At 45.9% G+C, this 19,478-nt stretch overlaps 1 pseudogene; it reads left to right on the forward strand.

Moving 5' to 3' along the window:
• Positions 1 to 4,590: 4,590 nt before the first annotated feature.
• On the forward strand, positions 4,591 to 18,206 carry LOC141193543 (translation factor GUF1, mitochondrial-like; annotated as a pseudogene).
• Positions 18,207 to 19,478: the final 1,272 nt, after the last annotated feature.

A 19,478-nucleotide genomic window follows, 5' to 3' on the forward strand; every position in this document is an offset into this window, starting at 1 on the left:
GGAAATTTCCACTGCGGATTATCATTGCGGAAAAATCCGCAGCACTACCAATTATTTTGCGTAAGCGCAGCGTTTTTGCCGCCATTGACTTGCATTGAATCGCTTAATATCCGCATGACTACATGTACACATGCGGATATTAAGCGATTCAATGTGCGGATGGTACCCGGGTCTGGAGAAGAGGAGACTCTCATCCAGACCCCGGTACCATAGTTCCTGTTAAAAAACAAAGAATTTAAAATAAAAAATAAACCTTATACTCACCTTCTGATGGCCGCCGGTCACCTTAGTGATGCGTCCTGGCTCCCTGGCGGCTCGCGATGGTCTAAAAGGACCTTTCATGACGTCATTTAGTCATGTGACGGGTCGCATCGGATAAGGAGACCGGGGGGCATTGGAAGGTGAGTATAATGTTTTTTATTTTTTACCTTTTTTATTCTTTTTTTTAACTAACTTGGTCACACTATATAAAATCCATGCCGGTTGCATGGATTTATATAGTGTGACCAAGTTGTCAAGCACTTTTCCAAGTGATGCTAAAATCGTTTGGAAAGCGCTTGACAACCCGCATGCGAAATCGCATGTGCAAAACGCGTGACAAACGCTTGTCCCTGGCTGAAAAAAACGCATGTAAAATCCGCATGCCAGGGAGATACAGAAACATTCAGGAAAAAACCGGAGCATTTCTGCATCGTGGGCACATAGCCTTAGAGTGCCGCTGTGCAGGCAAAGACTGCATCCCCCTCTTTCTGAGAATCAGTGGGGCTTGAAGGGGTACGGCCCCCCATCAGTTATAAAGCCATGTCATATCATCAGTCATATGAGTGTTATGTGGCAATGGCATTGTCTTGACAGCCAAGGATCCTACTGAAGGCCTCCATGTCTTCCATGATTGTACAACTATGAAGCCCGTCCCATAACTGGGATTAATATCAGATTGGTCATTTTACTCTACACTGTAGCGGTAAAGCCATTGGATGTTTTCAGTGACCTGAGCCTGCAAAGTTAAATTCTCCCGTTACATCATTTTTGGCTCCACCACATCTGTTCGTGTTAAAACTAAAAAAAATATCTTCTAGAAATCCTATCGAGTGGATGATGGAATGAAAAAGAAGAAAAAAGATGAAGCGGCAGAATCTCTGGAGTTTATTTTGTTCACTTTGCCTCACCAAGAAAAGTAATAAAAAGATCAGAAAATATTTATAAAAACTACAGCTCTAACTGCAAAAAAAGCCCAGATACAACGAATCTACTGGAAAAAAAAGCCCAGATACAACGAATCTACTGGAAAAAAAGCCCAGATACAACGAATCTACTGGGAAAAAAGCCCAGATACAACGAATCTACTGGAAAAAAAGCCCAGATACAACGAATCTACTGGAAAAAAGCCCAGATACAACGAATCTACTGGAAAAAAAGCCCAGATACAACGAATCTACTGGAAAAAAAGCCCAGATACAACGAATCTACTGGAAAAAAAGCCCAGATACAACGAATCTACTGGGAAAAAAGCCCAGATACAACGAATCTACTGGGAAAAAGCCCAGATACAACGAATCTACTGGGAAAAAAAGCCCAGATACAACGAATCTACTGGAAAAAAAGCCCAGATACAACGAATCTACTGGGAAAAAAGCCCAGATACAACGAATCTACTGGAAAAAAAGCCCAGATACAACGAATCTACTGGAAAAAAAAGCCCAGATACAACGAATCTACTGGAAAAAAAAGCCCAGATACAACGAATCTACTGGAAAAAAGCCCAGATACAACGAATCTACGGGAAAAAAAGCCCAGATACAACGAATCTACGGGAAAAAAAGCCCAGATACAACGAATCTACGGGAAAAAAAGCCCAGATACAACGAATCTACTGGAAAAAAAGCCCAGATACAACGAATCTACTGGAAAAAAAGCCCAGATACAACGAATCTACTGGAAAAAAGCCCAGATACAACGAATCTACTGAAAAAAAAGCCCAGATACAACGAATCTACTGGGAAAAAAAGCCCAGATACAACGAATCTACTGGAAAAAAAGCCCAGATACAACGAATCTACTGGGAAAAAAGCCCAGATACAACGAATCTACTGGGAAAAAGCCCAGATACAACGAATCTACTGGGAAAAAAAGCCCAGATACAACGAATCTACTGGAAAAAAAGCCCAGATACAACGAATCTACTGGGAAAAAAGCCCAGATACAACGAATCTACTGGGAAAAAAGCCCAGATACAACGAATCTACTGGAAAAAAAGCCCAGATACAACGAATCTACTGAAAAAAAAGCCCAGATACAACGAATCTACTGGGAAAAAAAGCCCAGATACAACGAATCTACTGGAAAAAAAGCCCAGATACAACGAATCTACTGGGAAAAAAGCCCAGATACAACGAATCTACTGGGAAAAAGCCCAGATACAACGAATCTACTGGGAAAAAAAGCCCAGATACAACGAATCTACTGGGAAAAAAAGGCCCAGATACAACGAATCTACTGGGAAAAAAAAGCCCAGATACAACGAATCTACTGGAAAAAAAGCCCAGATACAACGAATCTACTGGGAAAAAAGCCCAGATACAACGAATCTACTGGGAAAAAAGCCCAGATACAACGAATCTACTGAAAAAAAAGCCCAGATACAACGAATCTACTGGGAAAAAAAGCCCAGATACAACGAATCTACTGAAAAAAAAGCCCAGATACAACGAATCTACTGGGAAAAAAAGCCCAGATACAACGAATCTACTGGAAAAAAAGCCCAGATACAACGAATCTACTGGGAAAAAAGCCCAGATACAACGAATCTACTGGGAAAAAGCCCAGATACAACGAATCTACTGGGAAAAAAAGCCCAGATACAACGAATCTACTGGAAAAAAAGCCCAGATACAACGAATCTACTGGGAAAAAAGCCCAGATACAACGAATCTACTGGAAAAAAAGCCCAGATACAACGAATCTACTGGAAAAAAAAGCCCAGATACAACGAATCTACTGGAAAAAAAAGCCCAGATACAACGAATCTACTGGGAAAAAAAAGCCCAGATACAACGAATCTACTGGGAAAAAAAAGCCCAGATACAACGAATCTACTGGAAAAAAAAGCCCAGATACAACGAATCTACTGGGAAAAAAGCCCAGATACAACGAATCTACTGGAAAAAAAGCCCAGATACAACGAATCTACTGTGAAAAAGCCCAGATACAACGAATCTACTGGGAAAAAAAGCCCAGATACAACGAATCTACTGGAAAAAAGCCCAGATACAACGAATCTACTGGAAAAAAAGCCCAGATACAACGAATCTACTGGAAAAAAAGCCCAGATACAACGAATCTACTGGGAAAAAAGCCCAGATACAACGAATCTACTGGAAAAAAAGCCCAGATACAACGAATCTACTGGGAAAAAAGCCCAGATACAACGAATCTACTGGGAAAAAAGCCCAGATACAACGAATCTACTGGAAAAAAAAGCCCAGATACAACGAATCTACTGGGAAAAAAAAGCCCAGATACAACGAATCTACTGGGAAAAAAGCCCAGATACAACGAATCTACTGGAAAAAAAAGCCCAGATACAACGAATCTACTGGAAAAAAAGTTTTATAGCTTTTAGAAGGCAAGGATAAAAAACAAATTGTAAAAGTGAAGATTATCCCACATGCACTTTGTCACCCAAGGATCTGCATAAACTGCAGCCGGCCCATCTCAGCACCACTTCTTTTGTTTGTGCTTTTTCCTTATTGCTTTCTGTGTCTTTTTAAAAGGGTTTTTCCATCATTTTTTTTAAAGTAATTTTTTCCGATATCCAAAGCATTTAAAATTGTGTACGACCCCGTGCAGGATATAATAGAGCGACATTTTATCACACTAGGAATATTCTTATAGTGCCACTAGATGGCGCTCTAATCCTGCATGCAGCACTGATGCTCCTCGGTGCTGCTTTCTATGAATATACATGGATGTTTGGTGCCCAGGAGAGAGCAGAGCTGAAAGGGGATTCTGTTATTAAAGCAAATAAAATGCCAATATTGTGTTATGGAAAGTTCTGCAAATTAAAATACAATTTTGTGTTTTTATTGCCATTCAATACTAATCTGCTGTAGCCGTATGATGGTTCTCAGCTTGTTACAGTGCGATTAGCAGAGCTCTCTGATGTGGTATTTAGGCTCTGGGAAGTTATAACATATATGTTGATAGATCCAAAATAGTTTTACATCCAAAATTCAGTGCTGACTAATGTCACAGCATTTCTAACTTAAATGAATGTAACTAGATGAAATACTATTTTTGCTGCATGCAGCCACCACCAGGGGGAGCTGTTGACATGTGATTATGTACAGCTAGTATTGGACCCACCCGCAGCAGTAGAAGTCTGTCTCCAGTGAGCGCCCTCTAGTGCCAGCTGTATATAGCTGTAGTGAACTCATGCAGTGCTGGGTCTCAGAGCCGTTGCTACCTTCTTTTATGGCTGATTTGTACCCGATATTCAATGTAGAATTTGATGAATCTGCACTAATTGTGAATATATTACTCTCATTGTTTCCTAGATATGCTGGGCAAGTAGGTTATCTAATCGCTGGGATGAAGGACGCACAGGAAGCACAAATAGGAGACACTCTGCATTTACTGAAGCAGCCAGTGGCTCTGCCCGGCTTTAAGCCTGCGAAACCCATGGTGTTTGCAGGTGAGTTGAACCCTAATACAAATTAAATGGTCCCTGTACTTGATCTCATTCGATAGATAATGTGCAAAATCCCTTTATAAAGTTCAATTAAGTTGGAGTTACTTTTCAGGGGTTAGATAACCTAAAAGTGTCGGCCGGTAGGGTCTCCCTTCTGTCTAAGTGTAATTTGTCTCTAGCAGCAGAAACCCCCCTATATGGATTACCGGAAGAGGGGCTTGGCCTTTGTCTCTTTGCTCCTGCCTGTCAAACTGTATATGCAGGCATAACAGAGATGCAGCCTCTCAGTTAATTGTAGGCATCTCATTAAGCAATGGCGGAAGCAATACGTGCTGAGTAATGAGAGAAGGGATGTCCCAGGACCTATAGTGCTGACAGAATGCTGATAAAGAGGAATCGTCCACTCCAAAAGAGTGGATGGCAAGTTACAGAGCATGTGTATTGGTACTGTTCCAGGACATACTGTTTTATCTACAGTCCATTTAGAATCAAAACTCTGTTCTACATAATATTGTACATGGAACAGAGTATTATGACAATGTAACTGCAACACGCATCGAAGTCAAAATCTCGGCAGAATTACACCTATAGCCCCCTCAGACTATGCAAAACACCAATTGAGCTTTAACAACTTCAGCTCAAGTGCTCAAAAACTGTGTAACGGGGTCGGAAAGCTATTGTACAGTATACAGTATATATTTTATTAGCGTAATATTAAGACCTGTATTACAAGAGCACTTAGTTCAAGATTCAGCCTCCAGATGGCGTGACATCAGAGATTAGACACATCTGCAAGAGCGTCCTCAACAATGAATATATAGTCAATCACAGGGACTAGACGTGTAATGGATCAGTACAACAGTATAACGAGTGTTGTGTAGAGATGAGCGAACCCGAACTGTAAAGTTTGGGGTTCATACCGGACACCTAGTGTCCAATGCTGAACTCCGAACACTGACAAGTCCGTTTTAAGAGTGAGAGACCTCCTAGCCCTTACTACGACCATTTTACAGCATCAAAGTTTGTGCCTCCATTGACTTCTATGGGGTTTGGGTTCAAGTTCTGGTACCCGAACCGAAGTTTGGTCGAAACCGAACATCCACGGGGTTTGCTCATCCCTAGTGTAGTGTAAATTCTACGTATTTTGCGCCTGAGTACCAGTAATGAGGAGATCCTTACCCATTATGTGCCTGCCACTCTCCTAAACACGCGTTTCACTTTTTTAGCTTCTTCAGAGGGACACAGAGTATACCAAACACTGCCCCCCAGGCACCAGATGTAACCCACTGTATCAATTCCTTTAAGGCTAAAGTTACAGCTATAGAATAGATTGACCTTGACAATTCAAGTGCTTTCTTGTGGGAAGTATGTGCACCTCCCGATCATTTCAGTGGAGAGCGACCATTCCCAGCCACCTCTATTGAGAATCCATGACCGGCACAGGCGCTGTACCCTCGCCTGTCACACTTTAGTAATCCTACTAATTCCTTGTAACAGCCAGGAACGCCTCCATGATTGGATTAGGAACGGTGATCACAGAGTAGATAAATGCCAGAGAACCTTTATTCTGCAGCCGCATCTTTCATCCCATTAGACTCGGCCTATTTTACAGAAGCCGAGATAATTGAGGAGAGATGTAAGGAAGGAACCTCACGATCCTCCAGGACTAGTCAGCTCAGAGCCGTGACGTGTGGACAAGGTTTTCTACATTGTGGGGAATTTAGGGAGCGCTGCAGCAAGGGGGTTGGTAATGACACGCCACCGTGACACATAATGCATGGACTGTCTCCTCTCATTTGTTCTTTGAAGCTTGTTTTCCTCGTGAGTGATGCTCGGCGCATGAGAAAAGCCCAAACAATTAACATCAAATGGGTTTTCTGCGATTTGTAAAAAATATATAGCAGAGAGATGGGAATCTAGGAATGATTACATATGGAATAAAAAAATAAAAGAAAAGACCTTCTCAAACTCTGCCCTTTCAGAATCGCGGCTCTCACGGTCCCTGCTCACTTTTGGCAGTGACCAAATCCAGTATATCATTCATGTGGACACTTAAAGTGTATCCGTCATTTTAATTTTTATTTCATAAATCAATAGTTTACGTGAAAATAGGAAACTTTGGAATATATCTTATCAAAGAAATTTGCTTCTTTATTTACTAAAATTGATCAGTCATCATCAAGTCTCAATTCTGAGGTAAAAATTTGTATTCAGTGCAGACAGACTTTCCCATTACTGAGATAGGAGATGGCAGCTGCTACTGATAAGGGGGAGGAGCTGTCTCAAGCTCCTCCCTCTTCCTGCCAACATAGAATTGTATCAGTAGCAGCTGCCATCTCCTATCTCAGTAATGGGAAAGTGTCTTCACTGAATACAGATTTTACCTCAGAATTTCATAGCGAATGATAAATTTTGGCAGAGAATGAAGAAAATGTCTTTGATAAGATATATTACAAAGTTGTTTAATTTCATGTATACTCTTGATTTATGAAATAACAATTAAAAGAGGGTTACTCTCTAAGATAATCGGGTGCCTTAAAGGTCATGTGCTGGAGATGTCGGCTTCACTGCTGAGGTCAGTACTAGTGTTGAGCGAGTATGTTCTATTAACCCTTTCACCGAGTATGCTCGGGCCGAGCTCCGAGTATTTACAGCTCCTCGGTGATATGGTTGAATCGCTCCCGTGTGCATGATTTGCAACTGTTTGACAGTTTTATTACATGAGAGGAATGTCTATTTCTTACACATTCCCCACATGTAATAAAACTGTCAAACGATTCAACCATATCACCGAGCAGCTGTAAATACTCGGAGCTCGGCCCGAGCATACTCGGACAGAACATACTCGCTCAACACTAGTCAGTACATTAGTCACATGAATGATGTACGGAAAGCCTGCAGGAAGTAAGCGGAGACCAGTGCGGACTACCGGAGCATTAGTGATGGAGCCATGGGGGGAACAAAGAGGTGAGAATAGGGATTTTGAATTGAACCCATTCCCTGCTGCTTCCTGAGTTTTTGGAAAACCATTTTAAGATATGTGCACACGGCGTCTCTTAGATTTCGGTACCGCCACTGAGATTTCCCAGACAAGGCCGCTTGAGGAAGACCGCAACGGTCGTTTTCCTGAGGTGTCTTCTCCGGCGGCTTTGCAGCGGCTTTCACTTTACGCTGGTAACTATAGAGAGCAGGCGGCTTCCTAGCGGAAGACACTCAAAGAATGAACCTGTTCCTTATTTTAACCACTTCAGTTTCCGAATCCTAAAGTGGTTAAAAGACATAAGACAGAAGATGTGCACAGCAATGTTGCTTTGACATTGCTGTGCATTATGTTCATATTAAGGGGCGCTTTATCTGGCAGATTCCAGGCTGAAAAAGCAGCCTGGAAGGAATCCACTTGAAAAAGATGCCATGTGCGCACACCCTTGGGGTAAGTTCACACACAGTATTTTAATGTGGATTTTTTTATGTGCATTTATTGAGTGGCCATACCCACTCCCAGTTGAGTTCTGACCACCGTTCAAAAACTTGGCAAAGTGTTCCCAGACGGGCAAAAAAAAAACCCACAAAATTTTAAGCAATTTTACACTAGAAAACGGACGTAAACTGCTGGATGAATCGGCCCCTTCGTTTTCTGAAGCGGTCAAAAAACTCAGTGTGAACATACCCTAAATGTGGTTTTTGGAGCAGAATCCACTTCAGAATATTGTGTGAACATACCCTAATGGTTTCTTTTAACTTTCTGTTCCAGGAATGTTTCCAGTTGACCAATCCGAATACAGCAATATGAAGAGTGCGCTGGAAAAGCTGACCTTGAACGATTCAAGTGTCTGTTAGTCGGGACAGCAGTGCAGCTCTGGGTGCTGGCTGGAGGTGCGTCTTCTACTGCCATTATCTGAATTATTTTATATCACTATATATTTTATTTCAGTCATTTCCTATACTTATGATGAAAATATACCGTGCGGGCATTAATGTGTCCTACAGTGATCATAAGGGCACAGTTATCACCTACGGACCGATTAATTGAGCATTAGATAGACATTTCAATAACTTTAATTTCTGAAAAGGGGTCATTTGTGCAAGTTTAATTATTGATTTAGTGTGTAAGGCTGAAAAAAAACGTCTTCAGCTCAGAAAATTCTTTTGTAACAATGATCAGGAGGAAAGCAAAAACACATTACAAGGTAAAGTCCAATTTTTGGCAGAACAAACCACTGGGTCAACAATTCATCTTGGCAATGTGTTAACCACTTGTATATTACACTCACGAATGGTATCTAGTCCCCTAGTGAATTCAGCAGAGTTGCACAGTCTCACGCTCTTACAGTAAAAAATCCTGGTCTTGGCCCTTTTGTTATAGATACGGTACTGAATATATTACAGTATGTCACTCCTTAGCATTTCTTTTTAACTAATAATTTAATAATAATAACTAATAATTTTAAATAATTAATTTTTACTACTCTTTCCTTGTATTGCAGTCCACCTATTCCATCTTTACTTTAATCTCCCACCTTGAACTTGCTAGACCTCGGCTTTGTCTTTCTTGCCCACTGGTGGCCAAATCTGTGCACCATGCTCCATATGGAGTCTGACTAGTGAAAATGTATTTTTCATTGTTAAATCACATTTGTCCCTTCTCGGCCCAAACCTCCAGCTTATCCAGATATGTTTGTGACATATTATCCTGCATTTCCATAGCCAGGATTGTCACCGGTACAGTATTGTGTAGATCTGAATACTCATATCCTCATCAATACACATGTACATGTACACGTGAGCCTGCTGGACTTCCCATAGAGAAGTCAGAAATGGTTTATTACCACCTCTGCCTTCCTGATTGTTTCCTAAACGAGTGCTGTGCGTATAGTTTAGGAAGCAATGGCGGTGATCATGTGAGTACCGGTTGCTGGCAGCATGCGTTGCTAGGTTAGCCCCAGATTGACTCAGCAGTTTGCAGGAAGTTGAATTTTGTCATGTTTTGTTATTACTGAATTTCCCTGTAACTGGGCCTGGCATATAAGCCCCAGTTACAGGGGAATTCAGTAATGACAAAATGGAGGCAAACATTATTTGGATGACTGAACCAGAGACATTTTTAGAGATCTTAAAATCCCATGTACGGAAAAAAAAAATATGCCTGGTGATGATCAGAAATGATCTGGTCTTGAACTGGTTTGTAGTTCAGTCTACGACCTGCCTTGTGTATAGTAGGCAGTGCAAATAGCGTGGTGTTTCTCTATTATGAAGGACACCGCATTACTGGTATTTTTCAGACCAATTTCTATTAGAGTGGTGGATACCTATCGAGCACTAAGTAGTTTCCCATTTTATTAACACTTTCGGTATATTTGCCTCTCTATATAAATTATAACTAATGTTCATGTCCTGCACAGGTTGGGCTTCCTGGGGCTTTTACACATGGAGGTGTTTAACCAGAGACTGGAGCAGGAATACAATGCATCTGTCATAATGACATCCTCTACAGTCCCATACAAAGCTGTGCTGTCCTCTCCAAAGCTGATTAAGGTACTTTCTGTCTATGGCTTCCATGATGCAGTAATGCCTTATACGTAACTGTAGCGTCGGCGTCCCTGCCTCCTGCTAGGCAGGGACGCTGTTCCCCTCACCTCTCCGCTCCGTGCCTGGCGTCTTCCTCCCGCTCTGCTGGCGGCGCGCGCTCCTTCCCGGCCACTGTGCTTAGGTCGCGCGCGCGCTCCCCCTCTCTTAAAGGGGCCGCGCGCGCCGTCCTAAGGAGACCCCGGCCAATGGCCGGAGGATCTCTCCATATATAAGACACCTCCTCCAAAATGGAGGTGCCCGAGCAATGTTGTTGCATAGCCTATCACTCTGCTTCAGCCCTCAGGTCCCGTTACCAGATACCTGCCAGTTTCCTGCTTGATACCTGCCTGATACTTGTCTATCTGCTGTCATTCCTGTGGTCCGACAGTCCGCCTACCAGCCCTGCCAGTCTGTCTATGGATCCGTCTGCCCGCTTACCTGGGAGCATCCACCTGTTACCTGCCTATTAGCCTACCTGGAGGCTCAGCCGTCACTTGCTGTGATCACCTGCCTGTCCAGAGACTCTTGCCCGCTCACCTGGGAGCGTCCACCTGCTACTTGCCTGCTAGCCTACCTGGAGGCTTAGCCGTCACTTGCTGTGACCACCCGCCTGTCAAGAGACTGTCCCCGTCATTTGCCGTCACTTGCCGTGACCACCCGCCTGTCAAGAGACTGTCCCCGTCACTTGCCGTGACCACCCGCTTGTCAAGAGACTGTCCCCGTCACTTGCCGTGACCTCCTGCCCTCTTACCCAGAGACTGTCCCCGTCACTTGCTGTGACTGCCTGCCCGCCTTCCCTGGGAGCCACCCGCTTCCTTACAAGGACTGCCCCTTTGTATAGTTGCTCAGAGGTTCCGCCTCCCAGACCCGTTACAGTTTGCTCGGGCCATGGAACCCGGTGGCACCCAAGCTCCCTCGCTCTCGGACCTATGTCATGAACTTTCCCGTCAGAGGTCCCAACAGGAGTCCATCCTGAGTCACCTGCGAAGTGTTAACTCCCGCCTGGACACATTGACTACCTCATCGGGAGCTGCCTCCACTCGCACACTTACTTCCCCGGCACCGCCGCTGCCCATCAACACTATGGCATCTCTTCCCGGTCCCCGCCTCGCCGCCCCTCCTCATTTTGGCGGAGATCCCTGCCAGGCCCGGGGCTTCATTAACCAGTGCACTCTACACTTCGAACTGTTGGCACACCAGTTTTCCACCGATCGAGCCAAAGTAGCCTTCATCATGTCCCATCTCACGGGGGAGGCACTGGCTTGGCTAAATCCTCTATGGGAGAGAGGAGACCCCCTGGTGTCCAACCTGCCAGCCTTTCTCATGGCTTTCCGGAAAGTCTTCGACGAACCAGGACGGAAGACCTCATCCGCATCATCTCTGCTATGCCTCCGTCAAGGAAATCTCACCGTGGGCCAATATGCCATACGGTTCCGTACCCTTGCTTCGGAGCTGGCCTGGGATAACGACGCCCTGGTGTCTGTCTTTTGGGAGGGTCTGTCCGGCCGTATTAAAGATGAACTCGCCGGTCGGGACATTCCTTCCACTCTCGACGACTTAATAACTCTTGCCACCCGGATTGACATCCGGTTCCAGGAACGCGCCAAAGAGGTCACCCGTGAGAGGAGGTTTCCACGTCTAGCCCCTACCTTTCAGAAACCCGTCACTTCTCCCTCTACTCCCCAGGCGCACTCACCCGAGCCTATGCAGGTCGACCAGACCAAGATGGTCAAAACCCGTCAAGAGTTACGCCGAGCCGAGGGGAGCTGCTTCTACTGTGGCAGTAAGGAGCACCGGATCCGTTCCTGCCCGGAGAGGTCGGGAAACGCCTGTGTCTAGGATCGCTCAGAGAGGTCATCCTAGACAAAAGTTAAACCCTCTCCATCTCTGTTGCTGTCGGTCTCTATCATCTGCGGGGAGAACCGTTATTTTGAACTAGCCCAACTTGACCCTGGAGCTGCCGGAAATCTCATTTCTCAGTCCCTGGTAGAGAAATACCGCATTCCCACCAAACCTCTGGCTGTACCCTTATCTGTCGCTGCCGTGGATGGGGGCCTCTTACCACGTCCCATCCAACTCATCACCGAATCCATAACTCTGCAGGTGGGAATGCTGCACTCTGAGAGCATCTTCTTTCATGTTCTGCCTGGACTCTCTCACGCCCTCTTGCTAGGCCTACCTTGGCTTCAGAAACATGCACCCGTGCTTGATTGGCAGACCGGAGAAGTCCTTCGCTGGGGACAGGACTGCCATAAAACTTGTTTAGTTCCCGTCCATCCTGTCCGTCCTTCTCCTACCCCAGCCAATCTACCTGGTCTTCTGGTTCCCTATTGGTCTTATGCGGACGTCTTTAATAAAAAGGAGGCAGAGACTTTACCCCCTCATAGACCATACGACTGCCCAATCGACCTGATACCCGGCGCTACTCCTCCCCGTGGCCGTATTTACCCTTTATCCGCTGCTGAGACCCAGTCCATGTCTGAATATATTGAGGAGAATCTGGCCCGGGGATTTATCCGGAAATCTACCTCCCCGGTGGGAGCAGGCTTCTTCTTCGTTAAAAAGAAGGACGGCTCACTCCGTCCCTGTATAGACTATAGAGGCCTTAACCAGATCACGGTGAAGAATAAATACCCCCTTCCGCTCATTCCGGAATTATTTGACCGTCTGAGGGGGGCTAGGATCTTCACCAAGCTGGACCTCCGTGGGGCCTATAACCTGGTCCGTATCCGTCAGGGGGATGAATGGAAGACGGCATTCAACACCCGGGACGTCCACTATGAATACCTGGTAATGCCCTTCGGTCTCTGTAACGCTCCCGCCGTCTTTCAAGAGTTGGTCAATGACATCTTCCGGGACCTTCTCTACTTCTGCGTAGTGGTGTAACTGGACGACATCTTGGTCTTCTCTCCGGATCTTCTCTCTCACCGGAGGGATGTTCGTCAGGTCCTGCTCAGGCTCAGGCGGAACCACCTCTACGCTAAATATGAGAAGTGCCTCTTTGAGCAGACCTCGCTTCCGTTTTTGGGCTACATAATCTCTCAGACCGGCCTACGAATGGATCCTGAGAAACTGTCTGCCATCCAGAAGTGGCCTCGACCAGAGGGGTTGAAGACTATTCAGCGGTTCCTGGACTACGCCAACTACTACCGCCTCTTCATACCGCACTTCTCTTCCCGGACTGCCCCAATCTCTGCGCTCACCCGTAAGGGTACTAATCCCCGAGAATGGCCGCCCGAAGCAGAGGAAGCCTTTCTTTCCTTAAAACAGGCTTTCTCTTCCGCCCCGGTGCTGCATCGTCCGGACGGCAACAAACAATTCTTCCTGGAAGTTGACGCCTCCTCCTCTGGAGCCGGAGCGGTACTTACCCAAAAGTCGCCTTCCGGAAGAATGGTAACTTGCGGCTTCTTCTCCAAACTCTTCTCCTCTTCTGAGCGCAACTATTCTATAGGAGACCGAAAGTTATTGGCCATTAAGCTGGCACTGGAGGAGTGGCGTTACCTGCTCGAGGGGGCTCTTCACCCGGTAATAATTTACACGGACCACAAGAACTTGGCTTACCTCCAGAGTGCCCAGAGACTTAACCCGCGCCAAGCCCGGTGGTCCTTGTTTTTTGCTCGCTTTGATTTCGTTCTTCATTTTCGCCCGGCAGACAAAAACATCAAAGCTGACGCCTTGTCCGAATCCTTCCTGGTGTCTGATCTAGAGGAGGAACCTAAGCACATCATTGATCCCGCCAGAGTAATGCAGGTGGCCCCCGTGAATCTAAATCGTCTCCCTCCCGATAAGACGTTCGTAACTGTACCTGATCGGGAGAAGGTCCTACACTGGGGTCACTCGTCTAAGCTAGCTGGCCACGCCGGTCAGAAAAAGACCCTCCAGCTTATTACCCGGCACTACTGGTGGCCTACCCTGCACAAGGACGTAATAGACTTTGTTTCAGCCTGTGTGTCCTGCGCCCGCAACAAGGTTCCGAGACACCTGCCAGCCGGTTGCCTCCTTCCTCTTCCAGTACCTGCTGCTCCCTGGCAGCATATAGCTATGGACTTTATAACAGATCTCTCTGTCTCTGCCGGTTGTACGGTCATTTGGGTGGTCGCTGACCGCTTTTCCAAGATGGCTCACTTCATTCCCCTGCCGGGCCTCCCATCTGCACCCGAGCTGGCTAAAGACTTTATCCGCCACATCTTCCGTCTCCATGGCCTGCCCCTCCACATCGTGTCGGATCGTGGGGTTCAGTTCACCTCACGCTTCTGGAGAGCCACATGTAAGCAGCTAGACGTCACCCTGGACTTCTCCTCCGCTTACCACCCACAGTCCAATGGTCAAGTGGAGCGGATCAATCAGATCCTGACCAGTTACCTCCGGCACTTCGTTAATACCCACCATTCAGACTGGGTGGATCTCCTACCATGGGCGAATCTTCCTCCAAATCCCCGTTTTTTTGTAGTCTTCGGTCAGCATCCTCGGATCCCATTTCCCGTCTCCACCTCGGTGGACAATCCGGCTGCGGAATCTCTCGTTAGCGAATTTTCCTCCATTTGGGAGAGTACCCGATCCGCACTCCTTCAGTCGTCCGAGCGGATGAAAAAAACACGCTGACAAAAAACGCCTGGATCCTCCACAATTCCGACCTGGAGATAAAGTCTGGCTCTCGTCTAAGTATGTCCGGCTCAAGGTTCCTTCCTACAAGTTAGGGCCTCGGTTCATCGGCCCACTGGAGGTTATCAAACAAATCAACCCAGTGGCCTATAAATTGAAACTCCCGGCCAACTTGCGGATCCCTAACTCCTTCCATGTATCTCTCCTCAAACCCGTGGTACTTAACTCTTTTTCCAAGTCTACAGGTACGCCTCCTGCTCTGGTTTCTGCTGAGGACAAGTTTGAGGTAGAGCACATTCTGGCCACCAAAAGGGTAAGATGAAAGACCTTTTTTTTAGTAGATTGGAAGGGGTTTGGTCCTGAGGAGAGAACGTGGGAACCCCGGGAGAACATCCATGCCCCTCTCATCCTTGATAAATTTCTGTCTGGCCTAAAAAAGGGGGGACCTAAAGGGGGGGGTACTGTAGCGTCGGTGTCCCTGCCTCCTGCTAGGCAGGGACGCTGTTCCCCTCACCTCTCCGCTCCGTGCCCGGCGTCTTCCTCCCGCTCTGCTGGCGGCGCGCGCTCCTTCCCGGCCACTGTGCTTAGGACGCACGCGCGCTCCCCCTCTCTTAAAGGGGCCGCGCGCGCCGTCCTAAGGAGTCCCCGGCCAATGGCCGGAGGATCTCTCCATATATAAGGCACCTCCTCCAAAATGGAGGTGCCCGAGCAATGTTGTTGCATAGCCTATCACTCTGCTTCAGCCCTCAGGTCCCGTTACCAGATACCTGCCAGTTACCTGCCAGTTTCTTGCTTGATACCTGCCTGATACGTGTCTATCTGCTGTCATTCCTGCGGTCCGACAGTCTGCCTACCAGCCCTGCCAGTCTGTCTATGGATCCGTCTGCCCGCTTACCTGGGAGCGTCCACCTGCTACCTGCCTGCTAGCCTACCTGGAGGTTTAGCCGTCACTTGCCGTGACCACCCGCCTGTCAAGAGACTGTCCCCGTCACTTGCCGTGACCACCCGCTTGTCAAGAGACTGTCCCCGTCACTTGCCGTGACTGCCTGCCCGCCTTCCCTGGGAGCCACCCGCTTCCTTACAAGGACTGCCCCTTTGTATAGTTGCTCAGAGGTTCCACCTCCCAGACCCGTTACAGTAACCACTCTGCGCTGTATTGTGGGCCACTCTGATTTGTTGTGCCATACCCCAAAACTAACTATCAGGGTGTTTCATTATTTCTGGGGGTAACAAAATCAGTAAAATTGGACTTTGATTTTGAGATGTTGACATTGTTCAGTATTTGCAGTTGAAGTGGTTTTCTGCTACTGTAACATTAATGACCTAATTCCAGCACTGGTCATCAATGTCAGATCGGTGGAAGTCCCAACAACTGGCATCACTAACAATGTGCTGTGTGCAGCGGTGGCCAGATGGTGTTCGGCGCGGATCCACACCACTCCAGCACGCTGGTCACTGGTCACTGCCGGGTTCTGCAGATCAGCTCCAATTGTATGATCCCATCTAATTTTCCACTATATTTCTTTAGGAATATGGAGAATCGGAGATTACTATTGTAAATCCATCTGAATTTCCTGACAAATCTGTAGTAAAGGAATATCTTGAACCTATGATTTTGGGTACAATTATCTCACCAGATGACTATCTTGGAAAGATCATGTCGCTGTGTCAGGTCAGTGACCATTGGATCACAAAATTTGAGGTGATGACATTGGGAAATTATATCATAAACATTAATTTTGCAAACACATTATATATGTTATCTTAAACTCTCCATATGTTAAAGAGGTTGTCCAAGACTTAGATATTGATGACTTATCTTTTGGATGGGTGGAGGTCCGCAGCAGCTCCCCCGGCAGCTGGGTGTACACAGTATACGGAGGTGGAACACCTGAGCTCTGTACACTGTGTAGAGACTGTTATCAGGTTCTGCAGCTCTGCTCTTATTTACTTCAGTGGGAGCTGAGCTGTAGTACCTGAGAATGGCCACTATGTGGTGTCCTGACTCCATACACTGTTCACTTTTGGGTGCCATGTGAGCTGCAAACAGTGGATCACCGAGTGTAAGAAGCCCCCTGATCTATCAAAGTCCTAGATAACCCCGTATAATACAAGGACGGCAGATTATAGGAAATGTCACCCTATTTTGGGGTAGATGTAGCAAAACTAATGTAGGAGCCAAGTGGAGCAGAGACACGTAGCAGGCAATTTGGTTTCTGCCACCCTCCATTACATCAGGTTTCCACTCCCTTTTAATGTAGTGGTAATGTATGTAGAAATAACGAAGACCGGATATACCAATTGTAAGTCAATGGGACCCACAAGGATTCATTTTGTTTCATTAGAAGACGGATCTCTTGGTCCATGGCTCCATGAGGAATGGCAGCTGTGATGCCAATCTGAACTACGTTCCAATAAAGCCAATTGCTTATTTCCGCAGACCCGGCGAGCAGAGCAGAAGAGCTTTCTTTACATAGACGAACACCGGATCATGATGAAGTATTTGTTACCTTTGAATGAAGTTGTGGTTGATTTTTATGACAACTTAAAATCCTTATCTTCAGGATATGCAAGGTGAGACCTACAAAACCATGCAAAACCTTCACCCCTTCCGCCCGGCCTTTGCTGTTCCCAAACAAGATATATCTATATAGTCAAAAGATGGTACGATTGTTCTACATTATCTTCTTACTCAACTCCAAGAGACTGACAGTCTATTTGGTCCAGTTTGAGGCACATTATCACAAGAAGATCAGATGCCCCATAAGGGAATCTCCTAGGGCTTTCTCTAGGGGTCTAGGACTCTTCGATGAATAAGGGGCTTATGAGGTTTACCTTCTCCAGCAGCAATAAGTGAGAGTACATAAAACCGTACACCATAGCAGGGTGTACATAATCGGGAAAGGAGAGCAAAAAAACAAATCCGTTCCAAGGTCTCAATCTTGACAGCGTTTAGCAACCTAAACCTTGTGAATCTCAGTGGTGCTAGGCCGGGAGTATCGAGCCAAGAAGCCCATAGGTCTTCACGTTTTTGCAGAGAGCCTGGAAGCTTTTGTTGATACGGAGATCACATCCACTGTGTTCATTATAAAACATTAAACTTTACAATTTACAAGATTTAAAAGGAAATTGTATTTTCAACCAGCTTTACATAACTCAATAGAACAGGAGATTACTAAAAAACAAAAAAAAACACCTTGTAATATATCTGATCAGAGAAATCTGCTTACTTCTCCACTCCCCTTACCTCCTGAACTTGTCATAAAAAAAACCCAAAACTCAAATCTAACTTGCTGGGAGAAGACGGACAGCAGGCTCACTGTGGTGTCGTGACGCTGCCCATTATAATCTATGGAGAGTGGAAGGAGGAGTGAGACGCAGACTGAGGAAAATGAGGACTGAGCTTCCTCTTAAGTGCTTTACCTTACATAAGAGCTGGATGCACAGCTACACAGCTCCGTACTGCTGTATAATGTTCTTCTCTCTACTTCCCCATTACCCTGTATTTTATAAGCCCTTGAGGGCAGGGTCCTCTTCTCTGTACCAGTCTATTTGTTATATGTATATAAACCTGTTCACATGTCCAGCACCCTCGAATTAATGGTGCTTTAAATAAATAATAATAATGTCCTCCATGCTTCTGCTTTGTCATCTGTGTGCTAACTAAGGAATAAAGAGCAGGAATCCCTCTGTAGCTGCCAGGATTCTCCTCCCACCAGCTCAGCATCTGTTGAAAATTAAGAGATAAAGCCTGCAGAGGGGAAAACTGGTGAAAATGCAGGAAAACAAGTCCTATAATGGCCAGAAAGTGTTATTCCTTATGCACAAACACAAGACTGGTTATTCGGAAACATTACTTGAAAGCACAACTAAAAAAAAAACTAAAAAAAAAGTGAAGTTAAGTATTGCACCACCTGGTGTTCAAAGTGTGTATCAAATTGCATGTCCATCTAATAAGCTTAATGCTAATGGACCTATGTCCCCCCATCCTGTCCTCTGCACAGTTATCCTCTGTTCACTGTAAAGAACCAATGGGAATAGTTTCCTGTGAACGGACACAGAGATCTGGCTGTGGAGACTGAGCATGTGTGGCCCCTAGCACTTTTTTTTTATACTGATGCTATAAAATCCTATTCTACTGGAAAGTGAAAGGGGTATCCCAACAAGAGACGCAGTCTATAGATTTGTCATGTATGACACTTTATGGGATATTCCTATCAAAGGAAACCTGTGATGTCTTCCAAGTCTCCCAAACTGCTATTATCCTTCATTATGATGCAGGAACCAAAAGTTGATTGCTACGTGCAGTAAAAACATTTCTTACATTGCTGCTAGCAATATGCAAATTGGCTGGAACTAGTCCAGAGGGGGGGGGGGGTCTATTGGCTGGGACTAGTCTGGAGGGGGGGGGGCAGCAGCATCTATTGTCTGGGACTAGTCCAGAGGGGGAAGTGGGGATGCGCAATCTATTGGCCACCAATACTAGTCCAGAGGGGGGTGGGCATCTATTGGCCGGGACTAGCCCGGCCTCATGTGCTATAATCATGCCCCCTCTTTGTGACTGAAGAAGAGTTCAATGTCCCTGTCATAGTTTTAGTGTAAGACGTCACTCGCTTCCCAA

The sequence above is a fragment of the Phyllobates terribilis genome, unplaced genomic scaffold (genome assembly GCF_046119375.1).
Source record: "Phyllobates terribilis strain yellow unplaced genomic scaffold, ASM4611937v1 Scaffold_66__1_contigs__length_7565176, whole genome shotgun sequence".
In the NCBI taxonomy this organism is placed as follows: Eukaryota; Metazoa; Chordata; class Amphibia; order Anura; family Dendrobatidae; genus Phyllobates; species Phyllobates terribilis.